The following is a 16,109-nucleotide window of genomic DNA, read 5'->3' as shown; positions in this document are numbered from 1 at the left end:
TTTCATTATTTCCATGAGTCATAGCATTTTAATCTTTTCTCATTAGATGTAATTACTATTCTTTCTCACAGGAGGACAGCATGAAAACACAAAAAATATAAGGTACACATTTATAAGGGGAAAATACCTACAAAAAGGAAAAATACAGGCATCATTAGTAAATAAGAGAGCTTTTTGTTCTCAGGTGACACTGGTCATTCCCTCAATGGGAAAAATGGACACTGACAAAGCAATGTAGGTAATTATTATCTTTTTATAATATTCTTTTGTAACAAGTGGATCAAGGTCTAAGGACAGAAATAATTTCCATGTGAAGAATAAAATTTTGATGTCAGAGTTTGTGTATTTTAATTAAGGCAATTTAGCTGATCAGAATAAATTGCCTTTTAAATATTATGAATAATGTACTTTTCCTCCAGTTTTCTGTTCCTTCTACCTTTACCTTCCGATAAATGAAAACCAGCCTTTTATATAGAACTCAAATAAGATATCTTTCAAATCTAAAAGAATCAAAGATACATGGTTCTAACGTTAGAACGTTGAGAGCTGATCCCATAAAGAGCCATCATAGAAGCAAAAGTGTACGTGAAAGATTCCAGATATCCTTATTCTCCATTTAGAAAAATTTTTTATCAAAAAATTATTTATTCATGTAGAGAAATTCTTTACACATTTTTTTGCATGTGAGGTCTTCAGTGAGCGCTTTTTTCCCATGTAGATTCTGCAAAATCAGTTGTTAAGTAGACACTTGGTGAAATTAGGTCCAAACAACACAAATTTAACAAGTTATTTTACAATAATACAGTCTACTTGTCATACAAATCATATAATTCTTTTGGGGAAAACAATCTGTTTTGAGACCTGAATTAACTACTTAAGCTGTCTACATTGATCAAATCAACCAGCTAAATGTTAATTTTAATTCTCCTCTTCATCTTATATTGTGCAGAGAGGGGAAAAAAGTCAATAAACCAAAATAGTGAGTTTTACTAATTAAAATTATAAAGATTTACCTTTTAAATGCTGTTTATGTTGATTCAATCTGCAAGACATGAAATTGGAAATTTTGTACAAATATATTACACAACATAAGGGAACCCCCCAGGTCATTATTCTATTTCCAAATTTATGGCTGCCAAACTCAGATAAATCCTGGACAAGCAACATAGATTACCCAGATTACCAAAGTTTTCCTAATTGGCAATTCGTAACTTCCAGCTGCTCTGAACAAAACCTATCACCCATTGAAATGCTGACATTTTCCTGCCTCATTAAAATCTTTCGCAATATTCTGTGTGACTATATTGTTCAATTAGCCATTATTTCTGAAGATATACAAGGAGGTGATAAATGATTAGGATACCAAATACAATTTGTGTGTCAAACAAGCCTATTTACACTGTACCCACCTGCATATTGAGACAATATTAGACTCATTGTCATGGTGGGTAAGAAGAGAGTTTTATCCCATGGAACACATTATATTTTGAAACTTAAAATGTAATTTTGTTATGGTTTCAGTTTTCTGATGACTTCATCATTATTCTTTCTAATATATTTTCATAATTAATGCATTTTAGGAATTTTCTATAACACAGTTAAGAGATCTTACAAATCTCTTGATAAAATTTTGGCATTAGATATAGTTTACTTTATTGGCAAAATTTGTACAATGACGATCCCTGATTTCATCTTTTGTGCACTCACTGTGGGGATCTCAGCTATCTAAGAACACAGTATAGATTTTCACAGAAGATATGGATCACTAATAAGTAACTTCTGGATTTTTGGTCTATGCCATAAAATTTGACAGAATTTCCCAAAAAAAGAATTACAGTTAATGAAGTCTTACTCATACAACCCCAATCTGTTTTTCTCTATTAAAAACAAATATTTCATCACATAAAAATTAATAAAATCCACATAAATGAATTGCATTTTGTACGGAAATGTCTGCTTTTGGTTGCCATAAACCCACAGACCATGGCATAATACATGGTACAAAGGTAGAATATGTTCAAAATATTTAAGGTTTGTACATGCCAGTTTTTTCTTTTTTTTGTGAGGAAGATCAGCCCTGAGCTAACATCCGTCGCCAATCCTCCTCTTTTTGCTGAGGAAGATTGGCCCTGGGCTCACATCCGTGCCCATCTTCCTCTACTTTATATGGCACACTGCCACAGCAAGGCCTGACAGGCAGTGCATTTGTGCACGCCAGGGATCCAAACCTGCAAACCCATGGGCCACCGCAGCAGAGCGCGTGCACTTAACTGCTACGCCATGGGCCCGGCCCCTGTACGTGGCAGTTTTTTTTTTCTGATAAGTAAAATATTTCAATTGTTATGTCATAGAACAAATTGAACCATAACATATTCCATATTTACATAGTATGTTTGGGGCAGTTATAAACATTCCCCACAGCCTTGGAGAATGTTCTACATTTATTAACTTCTATTCTCATGTTTCAATAGCAACAATAACCATAGTAATTTTCATAATCATATGTGATTTGTCTCTTATTTTTTTCCACCATCGTCTTGACGGTTCTCCAACCAATGCCCTTTGGGAGGAGTTAATGTAGGACTCGGAAGACTGAAAATATGGAACATAGTTAATAATGCAACAAACAACAATATTAATGTCTGAAGTTGTGAATGCAGGTTATCTCTCCTTAAGTTTCAATCTACTAATAAAGTCAAGTTTACCTCTTCCCTCAGCATCGTTTTCAGGGACATTATAATATTTCTTAGAACAATGCAATACAGATATCATTACATTGACATTTAAAAATCAATTTTTGCTGAAACTTGAGATAAAATTAATCTATTCCAAACAGAAGAATATTTGTACTTTACTCCATCCCAGTGTCAAACAGAATATTGTAACTGCATATGGGCACATTTGGATATTTAAAGACGAGGTTAATTTTTATATGTGGCTCATGAATAAAACCGTTCTTCATGATTTTTGGTCCCAGACCACTTCTCACACATTTTAATTATCTGTGTTTAGGATCTAAGGTCATGACAGTCAATGCTAATGCCTGGTAGCTGTATTGTGCTACCTTGCTGTTTGACCTACAAATAATCCTTTTCTCCTTTCCATTGATGTATATTGCAATGCAGTGGGATGTAGAGATATTAAACTGAATAGTACAACAGACTGCTCCAAAAAGTCAGACCCAGAGCACTCCTTATAAGGAAGCTGTCTCACTAAGCATCCCTTTTCTCTAAACCTGGAATCCCCAACCCAGGGCAGAGGCTAACCAGATTCCAGAGAGTTATAGTGTGGATTCAGGTAGCCATATTCTGGGAGGCCCTCCCCACTCTACAAATGTCTCATCTGGCGTCTTCAAAAAATTTAGAGTTTCACTGGGGTATAAAAACTGTACATGTTTAAAGACTGCAATTTAATTAGTTTTGACATATGTATGCACTCATGAAAGCATCACCACTATTAAGATGATAAACATATCTATCATTCCCACAGTTTCTTTGTTCCCCTTTGTTATCCATCTCTCCTACCATTCCATGACTTCCCCCCTCCCAGGCAACCACTGATCTGCTTTATGTCATATAGATTAATTTTCATTCTCTAAAATCTTATAGAAATGTAATCATACAGTATGTACTCATTTTCATAGAGGGACATCTGGCTTCTTTCACACAGCATGATTAAGACTCATCCATGTGGCTGTGTGCTTTAAAAGTTCATTTTTTTAAATCATTGGTTAGTTTTCCATTATATGGATATACCACAGAGCTTTTATCCATTCATCTCTTGTAGATATTTGAGTTGTTTCCAGTTTTTAGCTATTACAAATAAAGCTGCTATGAACATTTATGTAAGTCATTTTGTACACAAATGTTTTCATTTCTCTTGGATAACTGTTTAGAAGTGGAATGTCTGGGTCATTTGGTAAGTGTGTGTTTTGCTTTTGAAGAAATTGGTAAACTTCTCCAAGATGTTTTACCATTTTACATTCCTACTAGGGTGTATGAGAGTTCCAGTTCACCCGAGTCGTTGCCCACTCTTGAAATACGTTTTAATATTAGTGATTCTAGAGGCTGTGCATGAGTAGCTCTTTGCAGTTTTACATTTCCAGAAAGAACTATTGATATTGAGCAACTTGTAAAGTGTTAATATAATATCTATATACCTTCTTTAGTATAGTGTTCAAATCTTTTGGCCATTTTTAAATTGGTTATCTTATTAATATTGAATTGTAACAGTTCTTTATATAGTCTAAATACAAGTCCTTTTTAAAATATATATTTTGAAAATATTTTTCACAATGACTTGCCCTTTCATTTTTATAACAGCGTCTTTTAAAGAGCAAACATTTTAATTTCAATGAAGTACTATTTGATCACTTTTTTTCTGTAGTTCATGCATTTGGTGTTCAATTTAACATATTTGACCAAACCCAAGCCACTCTAGCTTTCTATTGATGATTGTTAGCAGGTCATGTGTTACTTCATCCTTTTACTTTTAACCTACTTGTGCCTTTAAACTTAAAATGTGTGGCTCATAGGCAGTTTATGGTGGCGACTTGCTTTCTAAATGTAACATGACTCTGCCTTTTAATTGGAGTGTTAGGCCATATACACTGTTGATATGGCTGTATTTAACTCTGCTGTCTTGCTTGTTGTTTTCTATTTACCCCACTTACTTTTTGTTCCATTTTCTCTCCTTTCAACCTTCTTTTGGATAAAGTATTTTTATGATTTCATTTTATCTCCTTTGTTGATTTACAAGCTATATCTTTTTGTGGACCAGTTTTTGTTCGTTTGTTTCTGTTTTTGAGTAGTTGCATGGGAGATTTTGGTGTACTTCTTTAACTTAGCATAGTTTATCTTCAATTAATGTTAACCTGCTTCACATACGATAAAAGAGCCTTACCACAGTACATTTATATTTCCCCTCTCCCAGCCTTTGTTCTATCGTAGTCATGCACCACAGCGTATTTATCCTTTCACCTACTGAAGGATATCTTGGTTGCTTCCAATATTGGGAAATTATAAAGCTGCTATAAACATCCACGTGCAGGTTTTTGTGTGGAAATGAGTTTTGATTCATTTAGGCAAATACCAAGGAGTGCAATTGTTGGATCGTATGGTAAGAGTATGTTTAGTTTTGTAAGAAACAGCCAACCATCTTAAAGTGTCTGTACCATTTTTCATTCCCACCAGCAATAAATAAGAACTCCTGTGACTCTACATCATTGTCAGCATTTAGTGTTGCCAGTGTTTCGGATTTTGGCCATTCTCATAGATGTGTAGTCATATCTCATTGCTGTTTTAATTTATAATTCTCCACTAACAAGATGTTGAACACCTTTTCATTTGCTTACTTGCCGTATGTATATCTTTGGAGGTGTCTATTCAGACCTTTTGCCCATTTATTTTCAGGTTATTTGTTTTCTTCTTGTTGAGTTTTAAGAGTTCTTTATATATTTTGGATAACAGTCCTTTATCATATGAGTCTTTTGCAAATATTTTCTCCCAGTCTGTGGCTTGTCTTATTCTCTTGAGCCATTATTTTTCAAATAGTTTCTCTGTACTTCCCTCCTCTCCTTTTGGGACTCCCAATTACACATGTATTAGGTCACTTGAAGTCATGTCAGATCTGATGTGGTTCATTTTTTTTCTGTCTTTTTTTTCCTCTATGTTTAAGTTTGGATAGTTTCTATTATCATGTCCTCATACTCACTTATCTTTGCTTCTGCAATATCTAATCTGCAGTTAATCTTCTATAATCTCATCTAGTGTATTTTTCATCTGAGACATTGTACTTTTTTAATCTCTAAAAGTTTGAGTAGCATCTTTTTCATATCTTCCATGTATCCTTAATATGCTCATTCTTTCTCTACCATTTTGAATATGTGGAATCGATTTATAATAACTCAATTTCCTTGTCCATTAATTCTACCACCTGTGTCATTTCTGTCTTTTTCTATTGACTAACTTTTCTTCCCATAATAGGTCACATATTCTTGCTTCTTTGCATGACTAGTAATTTTAAATGAGATGCCAGACTTTGTGAATTTTACACTCGGCTTATTGAGTGTTAGATATCTTTATATTTCTTTAAATATTCTTGAGCTTTGTACTGAGGTGCAGTTAAATTACTGAAAAACAGTTTAATCTTTTCAAGGCTCTATTTCAAGCTTTTTGAGGTGGGACCAGAGCAGCTCTCAGTCTAGGACTAACTTGGCTCCTTTACCAAGCGCCCTTCTGAGTGCTCCATCTGATGTCCCATGCATAACGAAGTTTCTCCATGCAGTCTGGAAGATCATGAACTCTTCCAGGCCCTGTGCAAGCTTTCTGGATTGTTCTGTCTGTCCTTGCTAGCAGTACTTTCCCTGGTCTCAAATGGTTTCCTCAGATGTGTGCACTGATCAGTAACAGCTGAAGACTCCAGGGAAGCCCTGAGCAGATATCCAGGCCTCTTTCTCTGTGCGTCTTTCTTTTTTTGTTCAGCTCTCTCATTTCCAGTATTCTGTCCTGCAAATTGCAGCCACCTTGGCTTAATGAAATTTTGAATTCGGCCTCTCCAACTCAGGAAGAGCACTAAACTCCATCAGTCTTCACCCTTCCTGTTCTGCGGCATGGAAACTCTCTCCAGATAGTAAGCTGTGACAACCACTGGTACTTATGTTGTTTGTTTTCCCTCTCTTAGGGATCCTGTGCTTCCTGGTGTCCTCTCTCTGCAATCCATTGTTTGAATCATTTTGTCTGCATTTAGTTGTTTAAGGTGGATGGGCAAATCCAGTCTCTGTTCCTCCATTTGGGACAGAAGCAGAATTCTCATACTTTTTGTTTTAATGTAAAAAATCTTTGTTATTTATTTGCTCCTCATTACACACTTGGCGGACAGATTGAAGGATACTAGAAAAGCTCCTTGGACTTAGAATAGAGGATCTTGGGGTCATCACACAGGTCAGAGTCTGCAGCTGCCCTGACGCAGAAGACCTTGACCTAAAGCAGCCACTTGGGAGTGATTCTTATCAAAGTGCATTTGCCCACTTGGCCTAGAGGCCATTCAACTAGTACAGCTAGCTTCCTGGTGCTCTTTTACCTTCCTACAGGAAATAAAGCTATAGGAGGCTCCCGAAACTGGAGTTAGTGCAGGCAGTGCCTTGGGTATACAGATGCAGCAAAGCATGCTGTCTTGCAGGCTAGGGCAGCCATGAAGATATGTTCCTGTGTATTTTCTTCTGAGAGTAGCTTTGCATATCCTAAATGACGCTCAAGTGTCAATCTGGTTTTCCAGCTTCAGGAGGCACTAGCCATCCTTTTCTTCTTCCATCAATACACAGAAACAGTGGGTCTTGCTTGCCAGGGCCGTGTTGCCGTAGTACACTCTGCAGTTGAGGAGAAGCAGGACTGGAGGTCTGTCTCCCTCTTTATCTGGCAGCAAATCAGGGGGTGATGTTGTCGTGACGCATATGGACTTACTTCTTTCGCTGTCATCACATTTGTCTATCAAATACTTTTTAAAAAATATATGTCAATTGTCCAAAATTCAAAGAAATGTAAAACTGAACATTCAAAGCATCCTCAGACACATAAACATTGCTCAGTATCATTTTATAGACTTCCTGTCTCATACTGGAATACGTAGGGTTTTATAAATATGTATATTTGTGTGATAAATATGTGTATTAGGGTTTTATAAATATGTATATTGTATGTATCTTTGCATGTGCGCACACACACACATATTACACACATACATTATTGAATTTTTTTCACTTAACCTTGTTTTGTGATTATCTAAATACTCACGTAACATAATCATTCATTGATGGGCATAACAAAATATATTTCAACATTCCTCAATAGCGAAATATTTCAGTTGTTGAAAGTTTTTGAGCATCATCAGATTATGCCAAATTAAATTTTTAAATGACAAACTACATTGGATAAAATTTTCTGTACATTTCTTGTTATGCTATTTGAATTCATATCTTTTCATTGCCGTGCTTTCAGTCAGTCCACACGTGTGTTAATGTTTATACACCCTGAAGAGGTGAGAGAGGATCAGCGTGGGGGCGTATGTGGGTGTGTATCACCAGTTCACTGTTACCTGAATCAGCATGCATCTAAGAGTTTTAGGAAGCCGCTCTCTACTTAGCTGGCAAAAGTTGGAGAGTTATAAAAGGCCTCACTCACCAAAATATCTCCTCTTGATTGGTCTGTCAGAAATTTCTAATTTTCCTGTCACTCTTTAAAGACCTTCTAAAGGTGCTGTGCATTTTAACTAGGCTAAAATTGACTTTTACTCAAGAAGAGTAACATTATCAGAGATTAGTCTATCGAATTATTCGATTAGCACCCATTATCATTTAAAAAAATGCACGGGCCTGAGGGAATGAGACTTAAGGTAGACAAGCTGGGATTGCATGAAGATGGGCTGAAATATACGGTGGCAATGATGAAATGTTAGGTGCAGATATACACGGTGGGGTGGCAGTGAGTGTCAATCTGTCATCAGTGGGAAGCCTTAAGGATAAATATCAAAGTAGCCACATCATGTCCACGGCCATGTCAAAGGGCTGTGTCCAAGGGTCGTGAGCCGCATGTGCCTGCAGCTGTGCAGACATATTGGAAGTTATTCTGGCCAAGAGAGGAAGTGGGAAAGAGAGGACCGAGGATACTACCTTTGTGCTTTTCTTTAGCTTCCTACAGCGTCTATATCCTGGCACTAAAAATCAAACTGTTAAGACTTCTCAGTAGCCATAGAGCCAAGCAATCCTCCAGTGATCTCAGAATGTACCAGAACACACATGAATGGGCATGAAGGGCAAGTTTTCATCGTAAATTCAAAGAGGGAAGATACAATCCTTGTTTGTGTATTACAACATGAGCTCTCCGTATGTGAGCAAAGAATAGTTAGTAACAATTAGTAACACAGTCTCAGATCAACTTGCTCTCATAAATGATTATCAATTATTTTTATAATCCTGAACGCACACTGAAATGGCCCAATGCACAAATAGTTTCTTTTCCGTGTAGAGAAGAAACACTAACGAAGAGGGGATCAAACACTGGTATACTCAGTCAGAAAACCCTGTTCATTCCACCAGTAATTTACTCACAGCAGCCAATTGCAGAAAGAGCAATTTCTTCACCACCGAGGACTTTCCTCTTTCCTCCTAAGTTCTTCTCAAAAAACTATTTAATATTTCCTGCTTGGCTGTTAAACTGCCAATTGCACACACAAAACTACCAGACTGGTGAATTTAAACGATATTGCACTTAATTTTGAACAGAGAGTTTGAACAAATTACTTTGCTATTTTGACATCTTATGGGCATGTCTGTGCTATGTTAACTCTACTATTACATTTTTTTTAGGACTCAAAAATGGACAAAAGACAGAAAAGGAATAGGAATGGGAATAAAACAGAGTGATGTTTCAGCCTGCCATCTTAAGACCCACTAACACTATGGTAAAAATTTTGGTACGAAAAAGTTTTAAACTCTTGGCTAGAATCAATTATGTTGAATTAATTAATAGTTGTAGCATAGTGACTAAGACAACATGCTATGGAATCAGACTGGCCAAAATTACTGGTTCTATCCCTCACCAGCTGTGTGACCTTGACCAGTCACTTAACTTCTGTGTGCCTCAGTTTTCTGATCAGTAAAATTGGATGATAGTAGGACCTCCCTCACAAGGATGCTGTGAGGATTAAGCAATATATGTCAAAGCTCATAGAAATGTGTCAGACTCATAGAAAGAGCTTTATAAATGTTATCTACTGCTATTATTATTTTTATCATTATTATTATTATTGACTGAGTACCTACAAAGTGCTACCAATGTGAGGAGAATGAGAGATACATATATATGGTCTCTGTTCTCAAGGACCTTCAGTCTCATAAGGAATAAAAGCCCCACTGAGGAAACAGTGAGAGAGCAGAGGTGCTATAGTGTGTAATTCTGATTATTAGTTCAATAAAAGCTCCAAGAAGGTCAGGATGAGCCTGGGCTGCCTCTGCTGTAACAGGATTCTTGGAAAAGCAGGCATACAATGCAGGCCTTGAAGAATGAGTAGGATTTCGAAAGTTGCTTTAGGGTCACCCTTGGACATGTGGTCCACAGATGTGTTTTGTTTGACTTATACGATATTTTTAAAACATTTTAATTAGTTTCCAACATTTAAAATTAGATCATCATCCACCCCTCTTCACCCATTTAATTACCTGCCTGGTTCCTGTCATTATTTGAGTTTGCAACTCCTAATCTATGGACTTAACTCCCATTTTCATTGTCACTGGTAACTATAAGCTTTGGTAAACATATTAGAATGATTTATTTTCTTCATATAGTGTCACAAAGTTCTGCTCCATGCATACTAACAAAGGTTCATAAAAATTCTTTTAAAAAGTAGTCTTTCTTCTCAGAAACTGATTTCTAACAAGACCAGGTTGGACTGGATTCAAGGAATAATTATAAAAAGCATTATGATTTCTCCAACTGTAATGTCTCTATTGTTCCTTTTTTATTGGACTACTGGATTAGGGCTTAATGAACTATCTTTTATAGGCAGAGAAAGAATAGTCCATTGCAGCACATTGGGAGAACCTAGCACAAATCATTGCAAAAACTGGCATCAAAACAAAAACTTCCTAAGAGACTAACTCCTGATTTGACCTTGGTTAGAGCTGAAAGAGCTGCCAGCATGCGTTTGGGGAAGGATAAGAGAAACACTGAGGTTTATGTCTATGTGCTCATCTGATCACCTCCCATTCACCCTGTTGGTGAAAGAGGGATCCCAGGCCCTAAAATGTTTGAGATGGCCAAACGCACAACACCCAATACTGGACAGTGACATGAACAGCAGTTTATTAGTCACAGACACTCACAGCCTGGGGGAGGAAGATACCGCACACCATGCAGGGCCACACAGGGGTAGCACTCGTGAGCAGAGCAGACCAGCAGGGGCTGTGGGAGGCAGGCTTTGTAGTGACAAGAGATGACCCTTGGTTCCCACGAGAAGATGGGATGGGTTTGTTGAATAATTTTGCTGGCTGGCATGGGAGTGGAATCCATTAGGTTGAGGTCCAGGTGGGGTGCAGCTCATCCAGCTGATAGGGAAACTAGCCAGATGGGAGCCTTTCTCACTGGGTGGGGGGGACCTGACAAGAGCAGGGAACTTACAGCTAGTCTCTTGGAGCCGATGAGCTCAAAGATATCGAGGCAGTGCACGGAATTTCAGGTCTTGCCACACACATGGGCACAGTTTTTTACTATTTATCCTGATATTTTGAAATCAGGTATAGAACAGTGTAAGCTTCTAACTAATGGTTTTCATGTACTGACTATATCTCTTTTAACATCAAGGTGTTGGATTTTCGACTTTTTTCCGACACTTTTTTTATGAATTACTATCATGTACAGTTCCTTTCTCATTTATAATATGAATGCATGTTTTCTATAATTCCATATCAAGTCAACTCAGACCATGCCTCTTGATGCCATCTCTTTTCTTTTTTAATAAATTCCCATAGGCCATACTTGATAAGTTCAAAGATACAGGTGCTATGGCCCAAACCTCAGTTCTCTCTCTTCGTTCATTATTTTATGAGTCCTTGTACCATTTCCTTCAACATCAACTAGGTTTCGTTACTTCAAAATTGCCTTTTTAGATCTTTTAGAGTGTGAGATGACTCACACTCACATTGTGGCTATGTGAGAGTGTGACACCCTCCATAGAGAGGTAGTGAATGTCCGTAATGCCAGCCCACAGGGAAAGAATAAAGGAATACAGCACCAGGAAGGGTGGATGATAAAATGATCTTCTCCAGCTTATAAACTACTTCCCTGAAGCTCTGGGAACCTGAGGATGCTTCCTGGATAGGTCTCCACATTGGTCCTTTGTAAGCTGCATTAGGTCATTGAGATCTCTTAAAAATTAATTAAGAACAAGTTTTCTGACAAAGGTACATCAGAAAAGCAAAGACAATATTGTTCAAAAGAAAAAATTTGATGTCAAGAAGATTCTGTGTGATTAAAAAGTGAATAGCTCAGGGACCAGCCCAATGGTGTAGTGGTTGGGTTCGGCGTGCTCTGCTTCGGTGGCCTGGGTTCACGGGTTCGGATCCCAGACACGGACATACACCACTCACCAAGCCATGCTGTGAAGGCAACCCACATACAAAATGGAGGAGGATTGGCATGGATGTTAGCTCAGGGCCAATCTTCCTCACCAAAAAAAAAAAAAAAAAAAGTGAACAGTTTAAATTGTGGTTATATATTTTCTTATTATTTTACTTGACATCAGAGTTTCTTCTGTCCTGTATTTGCCTCACTTTTGATTACTTCAAATATATACAAATGTGTGGTGCAGCATATATTTCCTCAAAATGAGTTCTTATCCTAGATATAAAAATTAAGACATTGATCTCTCAAGAAATTTTTTTTTTTTACAAATTTTCATAGAATGTTTTTAACTCGCACTTTAAAACTATTATTTTGTTCCACACTTCATAAGATATAACCAGTGACATGTATTTGTGAATTTTTTCAAGTGGCACAAATAGTGTTAAGCTTCACAATAATAATAATAAAGATGCCTTCTGATCTACAAGACAACAATTTAGGTTTTCTTATTCTTTTATACGTAATCTTTACCTCACTGTTGAAACACATTTTCTTAGAAGTTCTGGTTGTCACAAATAATGAATATGCTGATCCTTGATGAAAAATTCTTCCTCAGATCACTGTCTCATTTCTCCACAGAAACCAGTGCATTCACTGCCGGGTCAGTGCAGAAGATTTTCTTTAAATAACTCTCCTAAAAACTTGGCATATAAATTTAACAACAAGGGGGAGGATTTCTGACTTTCCTAATAGAGCTCTTATATTTATTGAAAATATGAGACTAAACGTAGACAACCTAATGGAGGGTTTTTTAAACAATGATGTGTAAGCTTAGCTACACATCCATCATAATATTTCCTAGAATCCTTTTTATTTTTTGTGAGGAAGATCGGCCCTGAGCTAACATCTGTCAATCCTCCTCTTTTTGCTGAGGAAGACTGGCTGTGGGCTGACATCCATGCCCATCTTCCTCCACTTTATATGGGACGCCGCCACAGCACGGCTTGCCAAGCGATGCATTGGTACGCGCCTGGGATCCGAACCGGCAAACCCCAAGCACTTAACCGCTTGCGCCACCGGGCTGGCCCCCACTAGAACCCTTTTTTGATCAAAGAACATCTAAAGCAACTGGAAACACATTGCTCTTGAATTAAAGATTATTATAAACAATAGGTTCTATGCTATGCTTTAGTATATCCGAAAAAGAGTATATATTATATTGTCAGAATTGTCAGTCTGAATAAAAAGAATGCATCTTTTTTAATCATCTAAACATTGATAGATTTATTAATTAACCTCTTGTCAAAAATCAGTCAATGGATTTTTTAAAATATGTATATTAGACTTTTTTCTTCTAATATTCTTTTATTGACCATTACAAAATAAACATGTTCTTTGAGTGGTACATCAGATTTTCTGAAAATAACCAAGAATCCAGGAAATGTATTCTATTGTTGAACTTAAAAATAGATGACAGAAGTCTTCTTTACTTGTTCTTGTAATTGTATAAGAAATTTGTCTAAAATTGTTTATCTAACCCATGTTTTTTCTCTTTTTACACATCCAAACAGTGAGAAAGTTATGGATCTTATTTCTTTATGCTTTTGTTTTAGGATACTTAGAACAAATGAGTGAAGTGTATGCATTTCATAAACGTGTATGCTTCGATATGTGCCTCCAGTCTGCCTTAGGCCAACAATATTTAGAGCAATCAGCTAATAATATACCCTAAATTACAGGCACTGAAAAGTGTTATTAATGTTTTCACTTCCTGTAAGTACAAATGAGCCAAGGGCATTATTTTGTATCCTAATTATGAAATAAACATGCTATTATCATTTCTTATTAAATTAGTATTTTGAAGTTGCAGATTTTAAAGTACTCATACTGATTTTTACAAAAAGAAGAATAAATGGAGACTGGCCTTAAAGAGATTAAAATATGCTATAATATATTTAGAGCTATAACATATTTAGTTTAAAGCACTACTAATACAAGTATAGACCTTTATATCAATGGAATAAAATAATACATAAAATTAAGGAGGTATTCCAAGTTAATAGAATATCAGAAGATAATTTCAACAAAATATTCTGGTAAGATTTTTAGGGCTATTTGGGAAAAGGAATCCATTTTGTTGCACAGGACACACCTTATACCAAAGAATAGAGGTGAATTAAAGATTTAGTATAAAAAAATAAAATGTAACAAGTTAGAAGAAAATGTAAATAAATATCTGATCACAGAGTGGAATAACCTTTGTAAGCACATGTGGAAAGGCAGAATCCTCAAAGAAAAAGTTAAATAAAAATTCAAAAAGAAACCACAAATAAAGGTTACTAACAAAAGGTTACTACCTTTAATATGTACATATAAAAAAAGTCTTCCTTTTTCATTCTAATGAAATACATTATTTGTACCAACTTTTCTCCTAAAGAAGTCAACTAAAATCACTAAATAATGCATTTTTAAATATGCCTTAAAAGCTTTGAAAAGCTGCCCAGATAGTAAAGAACTGTCGGGACAAATTCTGGAAGGAAGCATAAACCCAGAGAGGGAAGCAGAATTCTAAAAGGATTTAAGCTGCTTTTGCCTTGAGGGCATTTGCATAAATCTGCCAATTTGGGCTGCAGTTAGGCAGCATCATCAAGTTACAAGGGCAAAAATAATGACCTAGAGTCTGCTCAAGGTGGGGAATGTCAGGATATCCACTCTGCCTTAAGCTGGAACCCCCTAAAGGCCTGGACACTGGATAAAAATGTGCTTGTATTCTCCAGGAGGAGGATAAAGATATAGATTAACCTTGACTTTGATAAGTTAAGAATGCATGTTGTAAATTTAGTATAACTGCTAAAATAATAAAAATTGAGTGTATGACACGAACTACTGCAGCAAAAAAAAGTGAAATGATAAATAATCAATCTACCAACAGGGAACCAATGAAATATATATGTGTGTACAATATGTATATATATATATGTACAATTGGAGAACACAAAATAGGATGCTTGATTTAATTTCAAATATATTCAGTAATTATAGTCAATATAAATGTTGCAGTTAAATAACAAAGATTAATAAGTTGGATAAAAAAAATGTGTGTACCTGTATCAATAATTATAAAACGTTCAGTTCACCAGGAAGATATAACAATTATAAATCTGCTTATTCCTAATGATAGAGGAATATATATCCTCAAAATATATAAAGTTAAACTGACAGACCTACAAAGAGAAATAGACAAATCCACAATCACAATCAGGATTTTAACACAAAATTCTCAACAACCCATAGGAAAGAAAGAAAGAAAAAAAGTAAGGATATAAGAGAAACAAAAATAAAAAACATAATTGACCTAATTATGGGTCATAATTATGGGTCATAAGGATACATAGAGACCCTTGTGGAATAAATATTGGTTATAAGCATGTGTGAAACAGTTTTTTAAATTAACAACCAACAATATTGTTATAAAGCAAAATTCAGCAAATTTCAAAGGACTAAAATCATACAGACAGCTAGAAAATCTCTACATATTTGGACATTAAGAAAACTATTCACAAGTAAATCATAAGTCAAAAATAAATCATAACAGTAAACAGAAAATAATTTGAACCTAATTTTGAGATGAAGTTGAAGCAATACTTAGAAAAAAATTTACAGTCTTAAATGAATATATGAGAAATAAAGGAAGTCTGGAAATTAAAAGAGTTAAGTATTTATCTCAAGAAGGTGAATAAAAGAACAGCAAAATAACTTCAAAAAATATAGAATAAAGGAAATGTTGATTATAAAAAAGAGAATAAACAATAGAAAACAAATATACAATAGAAGAGAATAGTAAAGAAAAAAGTGGTTAATTAAAAATAATTATAACATAAAATTTGGGAGGAGTGATCATGAAAAAAGAGAAAAGACACAAATAAACCAATATCAGGAATGAAAAAGGGATTATCACTCTTGATACTACAGGCATTAAAATGAGGGGCCGGCCCC

General features: G+C 35.7%; 1 long non-coding RNA gene across 2 annotated transcripts in view; it reads right to left on the bottom strand.

Annotated features, from left to right (window-relative positions):
* Positions 1-244: 244 nt before the first annotated feature.
* LOC147917295 (uncharacterized) overlaps positions 245-16,109 on the bottom strand; it is a 94,323-nt gene continuing 78,458 nt past the window's right edge. For both annotated transcript variants that reach the window (XR_015551977.1, XR_015551978.1), the window contains 2 exons: positions 1,014-1,042; positions 245-721 (listed from right to left, as the gene is read on the bottom strand). This is a non-coding gene — a long non-coding RNA (uncharacterized LOC147917295). The remainder of the gene's footprint in view (positions 722-1,013; positions 1,043-16,109) is intronic.

This window comes from Ceratotherium simum, chromosome 4, assembly GCF_057802395.1.
Source record: "Ceratotherium simum simum isolate JZ-2026a chromosome 4, ASM5780239v1, whole genome shotgun sequence".
NCBI lineage: Eukaryota > Metazoa > Chordata > Mammalia > Perissodactyla > Rhinocerotidae > Ceratotherium > Ceratotherium simum.
Note: the sequence above shows the minus strand (reverse complement) of the source record. Positions and strands in the feature narration are given on the sequence as shown.